The sequence below is a fragment of the Caretta caretta genome, chromosome 19, assembly GCF_965140235.1.
Source record: "Caretta caretta isolate rCarCar2 chromosome 19, rCarCar1.hap1, whole genome shotgun sequence".
NCBI classification, from domain to species: Eukaryota; Metazoa; Chordata; order Testudines; family Cheloniidae; genus Caretta; species Caretta caretta.
In genome coordinates this window covers 606,485-627,523 of record NC_134224.1, presented here as the reverse complement: position 1 = coordinate 627,523, position 21,039 = coordinate 606,485, and the positions used below count along the sequence as shown (strand labels likewise).

Below are 21,039 nucleotides of genomic sequence, written 5' to 3'. Positions count from 1 at the left end.
TAATAGGCCTTTTTCATCTCTAACTTCTATGGTATAACTTTCTAACAGAATGTCTGTAAAGTTATAGTAACTGTGGGTGCCCCCTCTCTCTGAGAATTATACACCCCCAAATTCAAGAAACTCAGCCATAATTTTACATGAATGTAGGTTTTTTCATTTAATTTCCTTGGTTTAAATAACAAGAAACCCCACCACTCCCCTGAATGACTGCAAAGTGAAATAAATGCAATTGCATTTATTTGAATGTGCAATAACCAAAATACAATCATTAATTTCAGTGAACTGATATTCTGATATCCCACATTTTGTGCACCTATCATAAGGATCATAACATATGCTATTGAGCTGGCCACTCACAGCTCAGTAAACTGATTCAAGTTTACCACAGTGGCTATTCCTCACTGGGGACTGTGTTCTTCTCAGCTACAAATTTTAAAGCATAACCATTGATTAGTTACCAGTGTGGGAAAGAATCTAGAAATATTTTAAAGGATGGAAAGCTCCTCTCAGAAATGGTCAAACAGAACTGTAGTAAACATGGCACATGTACAAAAATCACCTTTGGGCTGGGAACAAATGTAGTGCAATTCACCTAGAAATGTATGTCTAAAAATAGGGCCCTGTATTCAAAGTGCTTCCTCAGTAATAATTATTGCAGGGTTTTCATGATTTTTACAATATAGTTCAAAAATAAAGAAACCACAGATGATTTAAAAGAAAAGCCAAAATTTCAAGCACGGAGAGGAAACAATATACACAGAAACCGATCTGTCTTTTTCTCTACCTCTACAGCAGTGACAGTATATTGAAAAGCCAGGCTGTTGAATATTTTTTCTCTCATCACTAAGAAGGATACCCTGCTGGGTGTAATCAAGATCCATAAACTCACGGCTTCAGTCAGTGTGAATTCTGAGATCCCAGCTCTGCCTTGTTTAGTGATACTAAATTCAGACCTAGGCTTGGCGTAGACACGCATCCTGTGTCACTCTGGGCTATTGATCCACATTTTAAAGTATTTTTTAGTTTCATTTAATTTCCCATAAGTGTAATCTATAGAATGTACAATCATTTACATTACAGGTCAGTAAATAAGAAGTAATTAAATTAAAACAGTAAAGCTGCACGTGCACAGGCACTGAGAAAGCCCCCCACCCCCACCTCCCCCCATCATCTGCTTCTCAAAGATGCTGTCAGAAATGCAGCTTGTCAAGTAGAACTCCCTAGTACCTGTAAAACATTTATTTGTTATAAGCAACCGTGCAGAATTTTTGATGTTATGCATATTGTTTTCTATTGACAGCACATAGTTACATTCCATGAGAATTCTATGATTGCTTTCTTTGCTATTTGCCAGTCTCACATTATTTCTGTGGTAATTCTTCTTTTGGGTTTGTCTTCTGATGACTTTCTTCTAAGCATTCATTAGTGTGTATGTATGTTGTTAACTGCCAGGGTAGCAGTAACTAGCTGGCCACGAGCTAGCACTTATTAATGGTGATTAACACTGAGTGTACATCTTAGGCAATACCTGATTGTATGTAATTTTACCGGTACGTTATTGTACACTGGGTTCATGCTTTACGCATAGCTTGAAATTATACCAAAAAAGTAATGATGTTTGTATATTTCTGTTTCATTATGTTTCAGTGATGTCTAGGGCTGCTCATACCATCCACCCATATAGGGCAAATTCTACTTTCAAAAAACAAATGCTCTTGCGAGTTGAAAAAATAAATGTAGGCCCCTAACTTGCAGGCCTCTCTGTGTGTGGAACTCCCACTGGAGTCAACTCATATGTTTGTGCAGTGCCTAGTGCAATAAGGCCCTTGGACAGGCAATGGATGTTCCACGTGTGGAGGAGCTACAGGTATGACTGATTATAAAGGGCCCCCTGCAGCTGCCTCTCAAGCTGCCAGTGAAGGGGCGTCACAGGGGCCCATCCATCCCTTGCTTAGAATGCAGGGAGTTCCAGTGGGCTCTGTCCACGCCTCTTGCCATCAACCTAAACCTCATCTTGGCTAAAGCTGAACTCTGAACTTTCTTCATCCCAAATCTCACGCAGCAACCTCTCTGGTGAAGACCATGTGTCTGGAGAATGGCCAGCGCCTTCTGGGTGCTGCCAGCAAATACATTAACTTGCCTGACTTAGCTGCCTGTAGAGTGGTCCTTGTCACAACACTACACCTTGGAGCAGTGCTTGGGAAATACTGCAGGTTTTCATGTTTCTCCTTTTTTATTTCTGGCTGCATGTATTAATAATACAGTGTCTCTTTGGACATATTTAGGTGCGACTCCCTTGCTGGTGGCATGGGATAGCTGGCCCACCTGTTCTGCAATGCACTTCCCTATATATAAAAAACTGAATAACTGATTAAATGAGAAATTAAGGATTTTTAAAAATGTATTCCCTCTTTAAAAAGAGGGAGCTGTTACATTTCACTGTGCTCTGTAGCTCAGCAGCAGATGATACCAAGATTTATGGCCATCCGACCTAAAGTTTCTATGCCCATGTAAGTCTTTTTAGGCAATCACTTTATTTATGAGTTTGTAGCTTTTGTTAAAAAACACCACCACACAAGATCCACCACAGGGACCTCTTCAACTAGCTCAGCCTGATTATTTCCCTGTTCTCTAGGACCATAACTCTTAGGCTTTTGATTCCCTCAGTCCTGAAACTATAAAAATCTTGTTTCTATAAGGTCTTTTATTGTTACCCATATAGTCAATAGTGTCATTTTCATTCATATCATTCTGTAGGGAAGTTAGAGGAAATGAACCAGACAGAACAGCGCTATAAATAAGACTCAGCTACACAGTTCCCACTGTATATTCAAAAACCTTCTTTTAAAACCACAAAAAATATAAATTTGGCATTATGGGAAGTCTTCTATTTGCCTGAATTCAGATATTATTTTCCATGCGGTGGCCAGTATTCATTGTTGACTTTATGTGAATACAAGATGCATTTGCCTAAAACTAGCTCTCTGACTACAAACCTCAGAGCAGCAACACATTGCATGTACATTAGCTCATGCTTAAGAGGAAAAGAGCTCAGGAATGTTGGAATTCTCAGAAACAAAGGATTCCACTCTGAGTGAATTCTTAGTGAAAAGAATCTCTAGGCTAAATAGGGGAAGCCTCACAGCAAATGGATTAACACTGGTTTTCTTATGGGCTTGCTGTGCAGTATGATGGATTGTTTGCTTCACAGCAAGATGATGATGTATAATAACGGTTACCTTTCCTCATGGATATCTGAAAAAATGTACAAGAGTCTACAGGCAGACTTGCTATGCTGTCAAGAATAGCAAGTGTTGGCTTTATGTAAATTCCAGTGAACTAAATAGGATTAGGTGCCATGTCATAGCGCCGGTGATCCCTTGTAGCTTTACCTCGAGCTAGAAGAGTACATGGGGGAAAGTTTGGCAAAAGGTGTCAAAATCTAAGTTTTCATGACCAAACCTGGCAGCGGCAAACTTTGTGCAGATGCTTTGAAAGGAAACAAAGTGACGGTCCTGTAGAAAGCTGACACCTGGCCAAAGGCCTCCTTCCTCTAATGATTATGATGCCTATTAATTTTATACTAGGAGGGTGGTGAAACATGGGAATGCGTTACCTAGGGAGGTGGTGGAATCTCCTTCCTTAGAAGCTTTTAAGGTCAGGCTTGACAAAGCCCTGGCTGGGATGATTTAATTGGGGATCAGTCCTGCTTTGAGCAGGGGGTTGGACTAGATGACCTCCTGAGGTCCCTTCCAACCCTGATATTCTATGATTAACCCCATCCCCTGGCCCCAGTGCTCAGAGTGTTGTACAACGATTAAATATAACAAAATCATTACAAAAATAACGAATACAGCAATTAACACAAAACCCTCAACTAAAAGACAAATAGACAGAGTTGTACAAGGGCAGAACAGAGAAGGGCTACAAGCAGGGCTGGCAGAGATCCCAGTAAAACATCCCCTTGCAAACAGAAGTTTTCAGAGGAGCTGCACAGCCTGGGTGTTTCTGCCTGCAGACGTAAGTTGTCAGGATGAGCTCAGGGAAGGCTCTTCAATATAACCAAGGATAGCGCTCTGAAAAGCCTTGAAAACCAACAATGCCAGCTGGAAGCAAATCTGTGGCTTTGTAGGTAGCCGTGGCAGAGAGCACAGGCTGGGTGTATTATGCGCATGGTTGCTCAGCACAGTGAGCAAACATGCTGCCACATTCGGAACAAGCTGCAAGTGTCCAGACAGTGTCCCCAGAACCCCATGAGATGGGGGTGGGGAGGTGCAGTATTGGGTTTCCTGGCCACAAGGATGTGCACTGCTGCTGCGAGATCATTGAGAAAAGAATAGTTCTGATTCAGACCATTCAGGGAAGGGACCTGATCACAGACATCAGAGAAATTCTTATAAAAATGATGGAACTCGTTCAAGCCATTCCATACCTTCTTCCTCGTGATTTCTGAAATCTGGCAGATCCCATTTGTGCCTTTCAATCCTGCCTGCCTGCACCAGGTGAGAAGCAATTTTCACATGCAGATCTAGATGTATTTTTGTTCCTTCAGAAACCACCAATGGTAGAGAGTGGCACTAGAGAGAGTCCTATGGTAAAGCAAAAAATATTTTTAGTAACAGCACAGAGAGCCCAGGAAAGCACTGGCCAAGTCCTGGATGTTTATTTGCGGGGGGGGGGGGGGGGGTTGGCGGTGATGACGGGACGTGCGTTTGCAATTGTCCACAAAATGATCAGCTCCCTTTGATCTACTTCATTTTGCCTGGGTTGTTATGAATTGGGAGCAGAGAAAACCATGGGAAACTAGAGCTGGTGCATAATGTTTAAAAAGCTATAAATGTATCCAGAGAGCTCCACAGAAAAGTGCATTGTTTGTGGCAGCCCTAAGAGTTTTAAAGAACGTGTATCTGTTTGTGAGTGAATATCCCCCTGGTACCCATCAAGTTTAATTGCTCTTCAGCTGGTGTGGTTTGCAATTTGTTTACTGTATATCATTTCCTTATTTCAGCTGATGTCTGCACGCCACGTATATTTGATCTTTATACATTATATAAAGAAACCTGAAGAAAAGTGCACATTTTTGACACTCCTATTAACGCTTATGAACACCAGAGTTAGAGTAGACTGCAGCGACAACTACAGGGTTTGCTAATTAAATAAATTCATATATTGTATTATCTTTTTCTACTCTTCCCCTTGAGCCTTTGTTATTGGGGGGAGTGGGCCAGGAACAGAGTGATGAAGGATGGACTGGACAAAAATAAAACAAAGCAGCAAAGCAGAAAACACAAAGGCCTAAAGAGAGAACAGACTGGGCAGCTAGAACCACAGAGCACAATGAGACAGGGCACCCAGAACTGACTCACTTTGATATACCTCTGTCTCAGCAAAAGAGAGACTTGCTGATGTAAAACTATACGTCAGGTCCCTGACCCTCAGAGTCAGCCAGACAATCTCCTCCAAAGGTTTGCTTTACTTTTCCTAGCAGGTAATACTTGGTGCAGCCCAATACCAGAGTCCCCTGAAGAGCGTTCCCTTGGAGTACCCAGCTCCTGTCACTGGACACTCACAGAAATTACCAAGTTCACTGTCTCCAAAGAGACGTTGTACACATTCAATTCAGGATTCACACTTTACTTGAAATTACAGCACTGAGATGTACCTATGACAAAACAAGCAGAAATTTATTAGGAAAACAGAGATTTAAGTGATATAAAGCGAGGGTATTGGAAACAGATGTGGTAACAAATAAACCAAAAGTATACCACGCGACTGAGAGACTAATAATAATTTCTAACAAGTTAAGATCTTTATCTAAGATAAGTTTTTCACCTAAAGCAACCCTTCAGCATCACCAGTCCCCAGGGCTAGGATCCAACTTTCATGGATGCAAAAAGTGCTTTCCTTTTTACTCCCTCAGTGATGCATAACAAAGGGGTCCTTTCCCCCTTCTTATAGTCCAGAAAACCTTTGAAATGTATCCTTTTGAAGCATATCCCCAGATAAAGGTCTTCTCTCCTGCTGCTTGGTCTGTCTACAGTGAGCTGATGCCATCTGCTTTCACCCTGCTTTCCTCCTGTTAACTTGTTTGTCCTGTTTACCTCAGATACAAATGTATTTCCCATTGGTTTAGGCTTACCCTGCTTAATTTACCAAGTAGACAGGTAAATTAACATTCCTATGTGTGAAAACATTGTTTATCACCCTGCCTGGTTACCTACTTTAAACATCCTTGCATATAAAAAACTTCTTGACATCCATACAGACATCTCACAATGCTTCTGATGACCAGTATGATATAAGCTTTCATTTATGATCTCGCACAACCTTCTTTACATATAAATACTATGGCACCAATGTGTTAGGTGTCATGAGTGTGTCAGGCCTGAGAGGAGTTGCTGTTACAAACCCTTTGCTAGTTGGCACTGAAGGGCTCTAGGGTCACAGGGGGAACTTTAAGATGTCCTGATGAACCCAGAGAAAGTTGAGTTGCCAGTGATCAGCACCAGTTAAATTTTATCCATACAGGAGAAAAAGAAGAGGATGGCACAGATGTAATGGAATCAGTGCTGATTCCTCTCTGCATGTATCACTGCACCATGTTGTCCATACAGGGTAGTGTGTCTCAGACAAAAGCTAAACCGGTCACTACGCAGCAGACTGCTATAGGAGAGCCAAGACAGCAATGCTCTATGGAAGTTAAAGGCAGGGGAAAATTGTGCAATTACTAATTTATTTAGTTTTCAGAATTTGAAATTTAATGATGATACTTTTGTCACATCATTCATCACTGACAGACACTCCCGAGATGGATGATTAAAAACAAAACAAAACAGAAAACGCAAGTGCTGTTTGTTGCTCAAGGCATGTGCTAGTCTGTTGTTCTCAGATCTCTCCAGTAACTGTTTTTCTCATAATAGTTCTGTTAGTTGCAACTCAAAAATAAAGCAATAAAACATATTCTGCAAATGCTTTGTGGGGCCTCAGCAACGCTCCAAGGCTGGGAAGGCTTGTAGAGACCCATCATTTATGGTATTATGTTACCTCTGAAGATGCTGTTGCTGCATGTGCTCTGGCCAAGATATTGGGGGTGGGGAGGGGGGCTAAAGTTAGGTGTCTACATACAGTGGCCTTATTTTCAAAAGCAATGAACACCTAATAGCTTCCACTTATTTAGGTGCCTAAATAAGGAAACAGGAGCCTGACTTCAATCATTTCTCAGAACTGCACTGTTAATGTCCATTGACTGGTCCATTGGAAGCACTGCCGTCTTTTGGACATTAGTCTCTTATTGTAATAACTTCTAGGCTGCGCAGTGTCCTCTGGGCACAGCTCACTTCCTGTAAGTGCTCCTCTGTTCGCTACACGGAGAACTTTCCTTCCTCTCCTGGGATCACCTCCGGAAGGCACTGGCACCCAGACTGAATGCTACAGTAGGAAGCAGACTGTCAAGGTTCCTCCCCCACTCTGAACTCTAGGGTATAGATGTGGGGACCTGCATGAAAAACCTCCTAAGCTTATCTTTACCAGCTTAGGTCAAAACTTCCCCAAGGTACAAAATAGTCCACCCTTTGTCCTTGGATTGGCCGCTACCACCACCAAACAAATACTGGTTACTGGGGAAGAGCTGTTTGGAAATGTCTTTCCCCCCCAAAATACTTCCCAAAACCTTGCACCCCACTTCCTGGACAAGGTTTGGCAAAAAGCCTCACCAATTTGTCTAGGTGACTACAGACCCAGACCCTTGGATCTTAAGAACAATGAACAATCCTCCCAACACTTGCACCCCCCCCCTTTCCTGGGAAATGTTGGATAAAAAGCCTCACCAATTTGCATAGGTGACCACAGACCCAAACCCTTGGATCTGAGAACAATGAAAAAAACATTCAGTTTTCTTACAAGAAGACTTTTAATAGAAATAGAAATAAATAGAAGTAAAGATATCACCTCTGTAAAATCAGGATAGTAGATACCTTACAGGGTAATTAGATTCAAAACATAGAGAACCCCTCTAGGCAAAACCTTAAGTTACAAAAAAGATACACAGACAGAAATACTTATTCTATTCAGCACAATTCTTTTCTCAGCCATTTAAAGAAATCATAATCTAACGCATACCTAGCAAGACTACTTACTAAAAGTTCTAAGATTCCATTCCTGGTCTATCCCCGGCAAAGACAGACTATAGACAGACACACAGACCATTTGTTTCTCTCCCTCCTCCCAGCTTTTGAAAGTATCTTGTCTCCTCATTGGTCATTTTGGTCAGATGCCAGCGAGGTTACCTTTAGCTTCTTAACCCTTTACAGGTGAGAGGAGTTTTCCCCTGGCCAGGAGGGATTTCAAAGGGGTTTACCCTTCCCTTTATATTTATGACACAGACTCCACAGGAGAGATGTGCTGCACTCACTCTGGAAAGAAGCTGTACCGGGGTCTCCCCAAACACAGTGTCAGACCCTCCCTCAGTTTACCCATTCTCATGTTAGGCAGCAGGTGCATCAGTAGAGCTTCCCTACCCTCAGTGTTTCTTTCTCTTTCCCCAAGGACGTACTTGTTGTTAAAACACAAACACAGTTCAACATCAATCAAAACAGGTACACAGGTCCTGCCACCCGGCCCCTCATAAGGCCTTTGCTCAGAGGGCTTCTGATGCCACCTATGCAGTAGGTATCCCCAGCCAGGTCTCTCAACTCCCTACCCACTGCTGCGCCCCATCCCAAGTGAGCAACTCTCTGGCTTTCAGAAAGACCAAGCAACCTTCCAGCTCGCACCTGACCCCGGCCTCACAGCTTCAGTATTGAGACAGCTGCTTAATCACAGGTGGGGCTGGACCTAACTCCCTTGAAAGGGCCAGCTACGCTGTGACAGAGACCTTTTGCCTTTAACATTTTTCTAAATAGATACCAAGTGTTTTATTTCAGAAATGATGTAAAATGCTGCCCTGAGCCAGTCAGCAAAGCTGTCTCCTGCGGCGGCTCCCCAGGTAGCTACCGCTCACTCAATGCAAAGTGCTGAAGAGAACGAGTTTCAATGCAGAAGGTTCTGCACATGCATCAGGTTCTGGCTGCTGGACGTAGACTTATTTTCCATCAGAATTTTCGCATAACAGATAAGAAAAGTGTGTAAAGTATTTTTGTATCAGAACAGCCCAGTCCAGACAGCCGTGGCAGAGCCGTACGTACAGGCAAATCTCTATGGAGCAGAGCTGGGAGCATCTCCTACCTTCACTCGCACTCAGAGTCCTCTCCCTCATACACACACCCGGACAGCACTCTGCAGAGCAGTGCTGGGAACAATCACCAAAAGTTGGCTCCTTGTGTTCATGTAAACAACTTCTTGCTTTTGTGTTTTTGATTTTAAAACCGCTAGAGATGATGCTGAGGCTGGAAATCTAGACAGCATTTTAATGTTAAAAGGTTCTGAATTTTACTATTTCCCCTATTACCTCTTCTATGGGAACTATTAACTGTAATTTAGGCCCAAAATGTTAAAAGCAGTATACAGATTTAAGGATTTTTTCATACCAATTACAAATAATTTCTAGCTACACTTCAATGCACAGGCTTTTATCTATTGTTATAGTGGAAAAATAACTTTTCTCTTGTAGCATAGGGTATCTGCATAGATTTGTCTCTTATTATTTTTAATGCTATTGGCAAATAGGGAGTTAAAACATTTCTGCTAAATATGTTTGAAGTTGTTGAACTATATACGCCTAAGAAAATTACAAGTTTAAAAATGCAGCTATCCAAAGTTACAGTTTAATTAACATATTAGTAGAATATTCACAACTGATGTCACGTTGCAGTTCACATTGTGCTCAGAGGCATACAGGAGGCTCCTCTGCCATGACTTGCAAGCAACCTAGAAACACCACGATTATCATCTCCAACTTGCTGAAAAATGCCAGCATTTGAAAGACCAATCTCTGCATTTTAAGGAGAGTTCTGATCTCTCTCCTGCAGTTCCTGCAGCAGATTCCTCTTTGTTCTTAAACTACATTTTTACTTTCTTTACGAATTTGTAATCTCGCTTGCGCTCTCTCTTTCACACACACGTATAGATTCTGACATTATTATTGACACAAAAGCCTTTAATTACTTAATCTCTGAATGTTAGCTGTCTGTACAGCAACTGCGATGGATAATGTGAAATAGTCCCTGTCAGACCATTTCAGTTTATAGTCTTTGTCAAACACTCTGGCGAAATGAAAATGGAGAGCTAAGTGGTCCATTTTTCCCAGTGTTTTTACTGAACAGTCTCTCTGATTTGTCTAGTCAAGTCAGTTTGTGTGGGCTATGACCTCTTGGCTCTCCAAAGGTCACTGGATCACGACCTTGTGACAATTGTTTCTCCTTTTTCTGTCATTGTGAATCATGTTCTTACGTTAATGGGGGAGAAGTTTTAAAGAGAAGGGCTCACCAGTTGTGGAAGCCATCTGAGGAAAAATTCAATCATCACATCATAGTAGTAAATGTAATTTGTCCAGGAATTAGGTTGCGTGTATCCATTTGTAAATATTCTTTTCTGCTTGAACTGACAAACTAAATTATAGACAGTGTCCCACCCCTCACAGATGGTCCTGAGACACATTTTGGGGTTCAGCCAGGCCAGTAAGGGGTTCAGTCACTATCTGCCTTGTAACCTTGGCTGTCTTATGGCTGTGCAGCTGTGGTCCAGCACTCTGGCCCCCCACAGCTTACCAGAAGCCCACAAGCCACCCCCGGCTTTGCCCAGCCTGACTACCCCAGCAGGTTGATGTTAGAACCCTACCAACCCTGAATTCACCCCAAAAACATTTTCTTGCAGGGACCAGTCCCTCTCACTGGGCCCTCACAGAGCAGTTGTCAGGTTTACTGCCATTGAAGTGACAGTAAAAAGCCCTGATCTGTCAGCTCTCTACAAACCTGCACTGCATAGAATTTACACAGCAAAGACTATTTATAGTGAGAGCAAAACAAGTGTATTAGCAAAAGAGCCTGGATTAAGTGATACCCGGGAAAAGGGATAAAGGCAGAGATTGTTACAAGCAAATAAAAGTGAAAACACACATCGAAAAGTGACAGTCTAACACTTAGTCTAGCAAGATACAGTCTTTGTTCAAGATGATTCCTCTCACCTCCAGTCTTCCCTGGCTGGCCTGGCCAGCACCCAACACAGAGATCAACTCGCTTGGTTCCTTACTCTCCTAAGGTGAAGGATAAGGATGGACTCACTCTGTTTCTTATAGCCCCAAAGGGCAGGTTTTTGTATCACAAGTCAGGAAGGCCTCCTGGGGATTCAGCCTCCTGCATCTTTCTGGGGTGCACGAGCCATATTAATTCTCTGTCTCGAGTTCAAAATCAGGATAGCCCCCACTGATTTAGCTTGAAAGCTTTGTTTACTGCTAATATGTAAATTGAGGTAAACTCACATTCCTTTGTCTTGGACAGACCTGTGTATCACATTTACCTAAGCTATGCTGTCTGGTCTTAAACATGTTCTAGTAACATCCTACAGAGGGAATTCATAACATCACATATAACTTTAACACATGCATTTTACAATTATATTAATAACCAGTGTGTTATAAGCTGTCATGATACATCACAAGGTGTATTCTGTACAAATATTATTGCAGTAGTGTGTAGGGTGTGAACACAGGGGTGCCTAGAGTCACATCCTGCACCTTGCCTAGTGCGGTGAACAGATAAAAGTAACTCTCAGGTGTGGGAGGAAGGGATTACAATACACAGAAGTGATCTGCCAACAAAGAACTACACACCTGAGCTCCAAGCCACAAAAGGATGTACTGGTGAGAAAATACATGGGGTGAAATCACGGCTCCACTGAAGTCAATGGCAAAATTCCTGTTGACTTCAATGGAGCCAGAATTGACCCGTAGTCTAGTTTATGCCCACTGACACACCAGTCCTACAATTGCATTTGAGTTCTTTTTCTGTGTGTATTTCATGTCACTACTTCAAGGAACTCATCCTCTCACCCAAGAAATCAGACCACCACACAGCCAGAAACAACACCAGCAACTTGGGATATTTCATTGAGTACAACATTTTGATGGTTTCAACCCCTATGGAAGCTTGGAATTAACAAGCTTTTGCCAGCCATCACCTGTCCGAAATCCACCATCTCTTTCTCCCACCCCTTTGCTGTTTCACCTATTGCAACTCTTTTGAGGCAAGATATGTTTTTACAGCAACTAACACAATGGCATTATTGAAAAATGAAAACCAATCCCACACAACAGCGCAGCCCTGTGATATTCTCCTTCTCCTGACCCCCGATGTAACACTCAGAAAGTACTCAGGAACCCAGTATGTTAAAAGAGAGGGCAAAGAAGGTGGAAGTGTCACACTTGGACACTGGCTCCCCACGCGGTGGCACTCCCATGATCCTCCATGGCCCTACTGACTCCTCCCTCACCTTTCCTGAAAACAATAAACGTTACGGTGCTACTCAGATTTGCTTTATGCACCTTTATGCTTAATGCACCTTTCCCCACAAGGCTCTAACATAAGCACTCACAAAAAAGAGGCAATTGGGGCTTCTGTGTGCACCATCTTGCCGGGGTGAATAAGACCCAGGCATCACTCAGTGAGGCTGTTAGCTTTATATGCCTGCCTCCCCTGGGACTAGTTTTATTGGTAATAGCCATTTCTTCAAAAAAATCACTTAGGACTCAGCGATTGTTCCAGCCTCTCATCTTACTTTGCAAAGGGATTTGTTACCCTCAGTTGTGTAAAGCTTCGTTTGATGATGACCTTGGTGATGCTGGGAAAATATTTCCAACTTAGATCTCCCCCAAGGTGACAGACTCCCAATGTGGAGTTACCGAGGGCTTGTCTACACTGACAACAGCGCAACTACACCACTGTCGGGTTAGTGAAGATGCTAGCTACGCCGACGGGAGAGCTTCTTCTGTCAGCATAGGTACTCCACCTCCCTGAGAAGAGGCAGTTATGTCAACGGGAAAAGCCCCCCCCGTCAGCATAGCGCTGTCTACACTGGGAGTTCAGTCGGTATAACGGCGTGTCTCAGGGACGTGGATTTTTCACGCTCCTGAGTGACGTAGTTATACCAACATACTTTCGTAGTGTAGACCAGGGCTGAGAGTAAAGACACAGACAGACTCAGGAAGTAACATCCATAAACAAAGCAAAGTCTCCCACGCCTGTCCCCGTTTGTTGTCCTATCACAGCACTGAGCTGGCAGAGCAAGTGACAGCTCAAATTACAGTCATGCACAGACCTGCAGAGAGCCATTATGGACAAGGAGGGAGGGGGTTGTCGAGACAGGCACTAGGAGCACATGTTCCGGAGTAACTAGACATAGACGGATTTTTGGATGTGTCATCCTAGTTTCCTCAAACACCTTCTCTTATCCTTATTCCTTCGCTCTCACTCTCTAATTACCCTCAGCCATCTGAAAATACACAGCCACAAAGGTTGTGCCTAATTCATGCAGTTCTCCAGTCTTCTGGGGGTGTAATGAACAACAGAACCAATGCATTACACCAAACTGCTCATTGGCAGAAAGCGGAGGCTACACGTTATACTGACAGGATTCACCCCAAAGATACAGAGTGCTTTAATTTTATAGTAAAATGCCCACATCCATCGACAGGAAAACTTGGATTTTCTGCATTGTGGTTACCTTTGCTAGCGCTTCTCATTATAACTGTGATTTATTTACTAGCCCACAGCAGTGATACTTTGAACAATCATGGGGAAATGACATTCAAGCCAGATTTCAGCCTTTGCACCCCCTCTCTGACACTCCTTGAGCTGCCTGTATGATTTCCCTACCCAGTGTTGTCTCTGCAGACTGCTCCGAACAGGAGTGGGCTCCTATCAATGCTGCTCATCAGTCCACCTGAATGTCAGATGGTCACTCCATTTATGTTTCCCTCATTCCCGCTGGAGGCTGCCACAGCAAGGATATAACTTCCACATGCTTCTCCCAGACTAGGGGCACCAGTCGCTGTTTTCAAACTGGTTTTAAGATTTTACAAACCAGAGTTATAAGAGTCTCCTTTGAAAGATACCAGAAACATAGACTAAAAGAACTAAGCTCATGAGAACTTTTCCTTGAAATTATCTTGGAGAGAATATTCAATGCTGCAATATACAATTTAAATTCCTCATACATACCATGCACACCCACACGTGTGTGCATACACAAAGAAGCCAAGCACTGAATTTGGTTGAGCTTCCTTCTGGTAAAGTTGTGAATTACAGAACTCAGATTAATAGGATGGTGACTTTATTGCAATATTAGCAAACCCTACTTTGGAAATATTTTAATGCTCCAACAGCTCTGCATTGAATGAAGGTGCTCTGATTTCTACCTTGCAGAAAGGAAACCCAACTCAATAGAAGATAAGTCATTTAGCATGTACAGAATAAAGACTGAATAATGTAGGAATGTACCTTGCAAGTTTAGGTGTCCTGCATTGCTATCAGTGCAACTGTCCCATAAACTCTGGTTAATTTAACAGTTAATGAAATATCAGTGTTTTTTAAAGCTATAACATAATGGAAGAATATCTACAGAATTCCAGCTTCTTCTTTCATGGCAATGCACTATCATGTCACAGATACTGTTGCTTTTCATGCACACACATTGTGTGGTACTTGATGAACCTTGTTCACAAAATATTTCACATGATCTATGCACACTTTTATGGGGCCCTAATCCTCTTCCCTCCACTGTAAGAAATCAGGTACCTCTTTCACATTCCCAAGGGTGCTGCAATCCCAAACTAAGAGGAAGGCAAATATACCAAAAGGTAGATTGTAAAATATAGTACTGAAAGATTGGAAAAGGGCAATTTGCAGCCATATTTCATAACAGTAATGGACAATAGATATTGCAGAATATACAGAAGCCATTGCTAATAGTTAAGATTTGTCTTTATACACAGCTACAGTTGATAATGTGATACATCTATACTTGTAAAAATGCGATTTTTTTCCCCAAAGTGGTTTTATGAAAAAACTAGGTGCTAGATTTTGATTATTTTAATAAACAATACGTGCACATGGAGGCACTAATATTTTGCTTTTCTTTCTCATTTCTAAACTATTTGTTTTAGTGCTCGTTTTTGTGTTCCCTCGGCTGAGGTTCTGAACAGCTGTGAAGTCTCACAATTTCTGTGCAGCAAAAACTATCACAGCTGTACCAAAAAGTTTGGCTTGGACTTTGTTGTTTTTCACAAAAAACAAAGGCACTTTTGCAGGTGACAAGCTGGGATAAATTTAACTAACTGATAAATTCAGCACTATTCTCTGAAGCAAAATATAGAGGCACAGAATGCTTTAGAAAATGCCTTGGTTGAAAGCTATATTATCTCCCATGAAATGCACAGCTTGGCTACGCTAATCAGATTATGTCATGTTAATATTGTCTTTAGCTGAAAACTGTGTGAAATAATTATATACAAATGTATACGTTATTGGGGGCGGGGGAAGGGAGAGTATATATAATTATTCTTTAAACTAGTATCAGATCTCCCAAAAGTGGAAACCTAGTTAAGTTCCTCCATAAGTTTAAAAACTCTCCTTCCTTTTCCAGTGGGTTTGGGCACCTGCCATCAGACAGACCAATAAACCTGGAAATGATCTTTTCCCTCTTATGCTTTTTTAAAGGTTACCTCATCTCTCTCCTGGCTTCCAAGCCAGTATCTGACCAACAGTACATGCCCTGGAACTTGCAATGAATCCACAGCTTCAGGAAGATCCCACTGTCATCAGTATTTGTTTAGATTGTGGTAACGCCCACAATGTGTCACATGCTTCCCAAACACAGAGAGTGATCCAGTCCCTGCCTCCATCAGCTCACAGGTTAACATGACACGGGGGAAAGGACGTAACATAGCTTTGCAAACACACAGCTGACATGAATTTGTGGCTTCATTTAAGCGAGTGCATGAAATTCCCCTGGCTTGTGCTCCCTCCCATCTTAGCATCATGCAGCAGAATTCAGAAGCATCTCCTCCAAAACAGGCAGTTTACAGGAGACGCTCTTATAGGGCTAAGTAGCCGTAGAACAGCTTGTATCGCCTCTTCAGACCCACTAGTGAGGGCAGAGCAAGGCAACTGCACTCACTTGAAGTGGGGTCTGATGCCTTCTGGTACAGAATTCTCCCTACTGTACAGAACAATAGAGAAAAAAATATCTGCCAGTGCATTAGAAACCACTACAGCAGCTTCAAGTACACCTTATTCCCTGGTATGTCAATTACCACAATGCAGCACGTGCAGACCCCACACCTGGTCTTGCAACACCCCTTTGGCTGGAGCAGGGGACAGTAAGTCTCCAACACTCAGAACTCACAGAAAGGCTGCCTGCCTAGGCAGAGTCACTAGGAAAAGGATATCCCAGCAGGACAGGCCTTCCTGGCTCTGTGCTCCATGTTTCAATAAGTGATTCTGCAGTCCTCCAGGGTATTTATATGGGCCCCATCACCACAGCATCTAAGTGCCTCACAATCTTGAATGTATTTATCTTCACAACACTCCTGTGAGGGAAGCAATGTTATCGCCATTTCACAGATGGGGAACTGGGGCACTGAGAGGCTAAGTGAGCTGCTCAAGGTCAGACAAGAAGGCTGTAGCAGAGCAGGGAACTGAACCCAGGTAGCACCCTAACCATTGGCTCGGTCCTTCCTCTACCCTTTCTCTTTCTCAGTTCCCTGCATTTAGAAGCAAAGAAAGGGCAAAGACTAGCAAAACAGCCTTCAGAAGCCAGCAAGAGAATTCTGGAGAAGAGACATAAATACTTATCAAGGGACGACTCCTCTGAGCACCATATTTCTTTTCGATAGCAACGGGGGAATTTTTTCTTATTGATTGCTTTTTGTAATCGAGCTTAACAAATAGAACTTCCCTCAAATGATTCTTCCAACTAACCTGATAGAAAGCTAACCTTGTTATATTTATTGACAGAACATTGAAATAAATATTATAGGTCTAGAGGGAATGTTTCAGTCCATTGATTTTTTTTTTAAGGAAATAACAAATGGAGCATATTCCCCTTGGCATGTTATGTTGGGAATAATCTGAAAAAATGCTTAGCTTGTTCAAAATAAGGCTCAAAAACTTCTCCTTTCAGTCCCCAAGGAGCAGGGGACCTTTTGCATAAATCTGATATTGCCCAAACAATCAATTTTCAATTTTAATTATTTTAAGGATTCTCTTTTTGTGTTTGTTCAGGAAATTGAAAAGAGAATCTGGTTTTGGTTTTTAATTTGTGGCAGTGAAAGGACATGAGCCCCTTGGGGGAATATTTGTTTCTTGAGGATGGGGTAGGGGCTAGAGTCAGCTATTGATAATCTAGTAACATTTCACAGAATCTTCCAATGTTCTTTGCCCCCAGCCCCAGGAGACGGGGAGATCATGCTGCTCCCACCTGTCACAGGTGCTGGAACTAGCCGTGCAGCCACACCCCCGGCTTAAAGTGGCTTCCATCATAAACAGAGTTCACAGTTTGGTTCAATGGCTCTCCGCACCCCCACTATACAAATGGTTTCAGCGCCCTTGCCACCTATCCATCAGCATGTCTGATCCCACAGCATCCACAGTGCTCGTAGTCTGCCCAGGAACAGTGTTGGTTTGAGCTGAAGGGACTTCTGGGAGTTCCAGTATCTCCCATTTGTAGGCAAGCCAGCTGACTGTCCTGCTATCTACTAGTTACTTGGGGATGCAGACAAACAGGGTACCACAGGAAGGGGCTGGGGACCCTCTGGGGTGTGTGTTTGCTTTTCTTCAAGCAAACCAGGTTTTGTATAATTTTTCAAATAATATGTGATTGAGCAGCAGCAATTACAAAACTCCGGTTTCCCTAACCATGATGCCTAGGTGGCCCAACAAAGCTTTTCAGAAAGAATGAAACACTCAGATACTTAAGGAAAGTGTCGCTTTTCAACAGCATGACTCGAACAGACTCCACACACAGACAGTGGAACAGCCTGCTCTTCAAGGTTTACAGGCAACACTGAACCAGCTTCTGCTGCAAGATGTTAACTTCTTTGACATGCCAACAGTCAGTGAAATCACCTCTCAATGTGGGTTGTTCTGGCTCCCCAGCAGCATGAAGCTGGATAATATTCTATAGTAAATGTGGCTGCGTTATAATGAAACACCAGAAAGGTTTCTATAGGCCAGTCATTCTCATATCCAAACCACTCAATTAATTTATTTCACTACAGGGACTTGCAAAGAAACGAACTTTCTTAAGAAGTTGCGAAGCCTGAGACTAGTCCTTGATATCTGAACACACTGTAAGTAGCTAGTGGATGCCGTTCATGTGGTCTCAGAACAAAGATAATTAAGATTTAGTTGGGGATTGGTCCTGCTTTGAGCAGGGGGTTGGACTAGATGACCTCCTGAGGTCCCTTCCACCCCTGATATTCTATGATTCTATAATCTGATTGGTCTGCACTAAGTCCATACTATGTCAAGCATATAGCAGCAAACTTTGTAAATTATACAGGCTGCCTCTTGGGTTTCACCTCCTTCTGTCTGATTTGGAAAAAGATCATCACATCCTTCCACTGTTGGTCTGAACAATGCTCCTCTACCAGCTGAATAAAACTGATTCAGACGATAGCTAAAATAGCAAGAACACTTGTAGGGCTAGGAGACAAGCGACCATTTTGGCCATAAATAGGATGTACATCATTCTTTCACCACAGGACTCAACATCTGTTATACATACAAATGGCTCCTAGATGTGGATTTTCACTACACCAAACATCTTATTCCTAGCAATGGGCCACACAGGAGTCCATTACAGCCCTCTTGTATCAGGGCACTAAGTGAAGTCACTATGTTCACTATTATAAAAGAAACGTACGAAGCCTTCCAGTACAGTGTTTGTCCATGAAAAGTTGAAAATGATTTTTTCCAGTTCTGGTGGGAACTTCACTTATTTATTGAGTCTGCAGACTCATAATTCTTGTCTGTCCCATAAAAGGATCGTTTCATCCATGTTTCGCAGCAATAATTAATTCCTCCCAGTATATTGTGCCTTGAATAATCAGGGAGATTATTTATTACTTTACTCTGTATACATTAGCGTTGTATGGAGATTAGGCCAGTGCTCTCGGAGGCTAAGGCTTCATGTACACAAATTCCTTATTTTCTCTATTGCTATTAAACAGATTCGGAAACACTAGTTTCCTCCGGAACAAATCTTGGTTGTTGTATTGGTGTAGCTGGTCTGGATTTGGTGTTTAGGATTTGCCAAATAAATTCCTAGTTGCTTTGGGTCCTGTCTACCTAGAAGGGTGCCTCTCTCACCCTGATGCTTCTTAGACACCCTTGAACCCCCAGGAGGGTGAGTATTAATGGATAGAAGAAAATCAAAGCAGGTGTCTAAACCGTTAAAGTTTGTCATTGAGGACTCATATTGTTTCTCAAGTGCTACCATTTAGTTTCCGCACTCAGTGCTGTCTCTGCTAGCAGCACTATTGATAATTAGTGTGTGCACAGTCTATCTGCACCATGTCACTTTTAATAATAAGTGTGTGGAGGGGGATGGGAGGGAGAGAATGCTATTTCTAAGCATGGATGATGTTCCTTCATTTAAATGCTCATGATCCTACACATCTGCTTTATTCTAGCTGGCTTTGTCAAAACCTTCCAGTAGACACTGACCATCCAGGAACAACTGGAAAGCTCACGGAGGGTGACAAAAGGAATTTTTTGCCCCTCCCAGACGCTGTGCTGAGTGCCTTGCATATTCCAGTCAGCACTACAGAGCATAGAATCACACTTATGTCAGATACTTTATAACGATTTGTTATTTATATTGCCATAGCACCTAAGAATCCAAGTCATGGTCCAGTGCTAGGCATGGTACTCATATACAACAGAGAGATGGGCCCACGCCAAAGCGCTCGCAATCGAAGTATAAAAGTCCCAGATGCAACAAAGCAACTGCGCAGATTAACGTATCCTCACTGGAGGGTCTGAACTTCAGCAATACTCCGGCATTCTGCATGCCCCACTAAACACACATTCAGCTAGGTAGTATATAGCTAACTATTAGGAAAACAACATAAACAGCTGCCAGTTTGGACCTAAAAGACAGCCCCCTTGTGGTACATTAGAGATACAGCAGAGTCTACAGCTGTCCTCCAAATGAGTGCTGATCAACAGATGATAATAGATCAGAAGAAAATGAGAAGAATTGAAGCACAAAGCAACCAAGTCTGGAATACCATCTGGCTGGAAATTCCGGTGACTGGCACAGTCTAGTCATCAATATGTAAAAACAAACGTAGAAATATGCCATGAGGAATAAACCCCACCTTGCCTCTGGGAAGGGAGTTGGGATTTGATGCCAAGGATTTTAAGGACAGAAACTGCAGAAGGCCCAAATTCCAGCACTATGTGAACCAAGAAGCTTCACCACTTGCCTAGAATTTGAATATTTAGAGGAAGGGAGGGGCTTCCTGGAGTCACATCCTGGAGACATCTCTCTGTTGGCTCAGTGATGTAATTTATGCAAACCCTAGCATTGTTTTCTGCCATGAAGGAATTGCTGCTGTAGCACTATGCAGATGCTATTTCTCCTTTGGTGTCACTGGCACAAAAGACCAACCCATGAATTTCAGGCTCCCTATAGCCAGCTGTCCGCTAAAATCTCTGTGTTATTGTAATCTGCAAAGAGTGATTTGGAAAAATGATCTGCAATGTTATCTGATTCAGTAGCAGGAGAGGAGCCAGAAAAGGCAATGCTTGATTTAACATGGACAAGATATATATATATTATATAGCTACCTACTACATAGCAATGTGGTGCACTCACATAGCACCATTCATTAGAGAATCTCAAAGTGCTTTGCACCCCGCAAGGTAGGCCAGCATTTTAAACCTTATTTTGCAGCTAGACAGACTGAGGCAAAGAGAATGAAGTAAAGAGCCCAAAGTCTTACAGCGAGCCAGTGGTTGGGCTGGGAATAGGCCCCCACAGGCTCTGACTGTGATCTTCTTTACCCCTGTGTAAATCTGGATTAACCACTGAATTCAGTTC

The 21,039-nt window shown here is 42.5% G+C and overlaps 1 long non-coding RNA gene across 1 annotated transcript in view; it reads left to right on the top strand.

Moving 5' to 3' along the window:
• The first annotated feature begins 4,304 nt into the window (after positions 1-4,304).
• The window catches only part of LOC125624776 (uncharacterized), a 29,096-nt gene continuing 12,361 nt past the window's right edge, over positions 4,305-21,039 (top strand). Inside the window, exon 1 of the long non-coding RNA XR_007353384.2 lies at positions 4,305-4,502. This is a non-coding gene — a long non-coding RNA (uncharacterized LOC125624776). The remainder of the gene's footprint in view (positions 4,503-21,039) is intronic.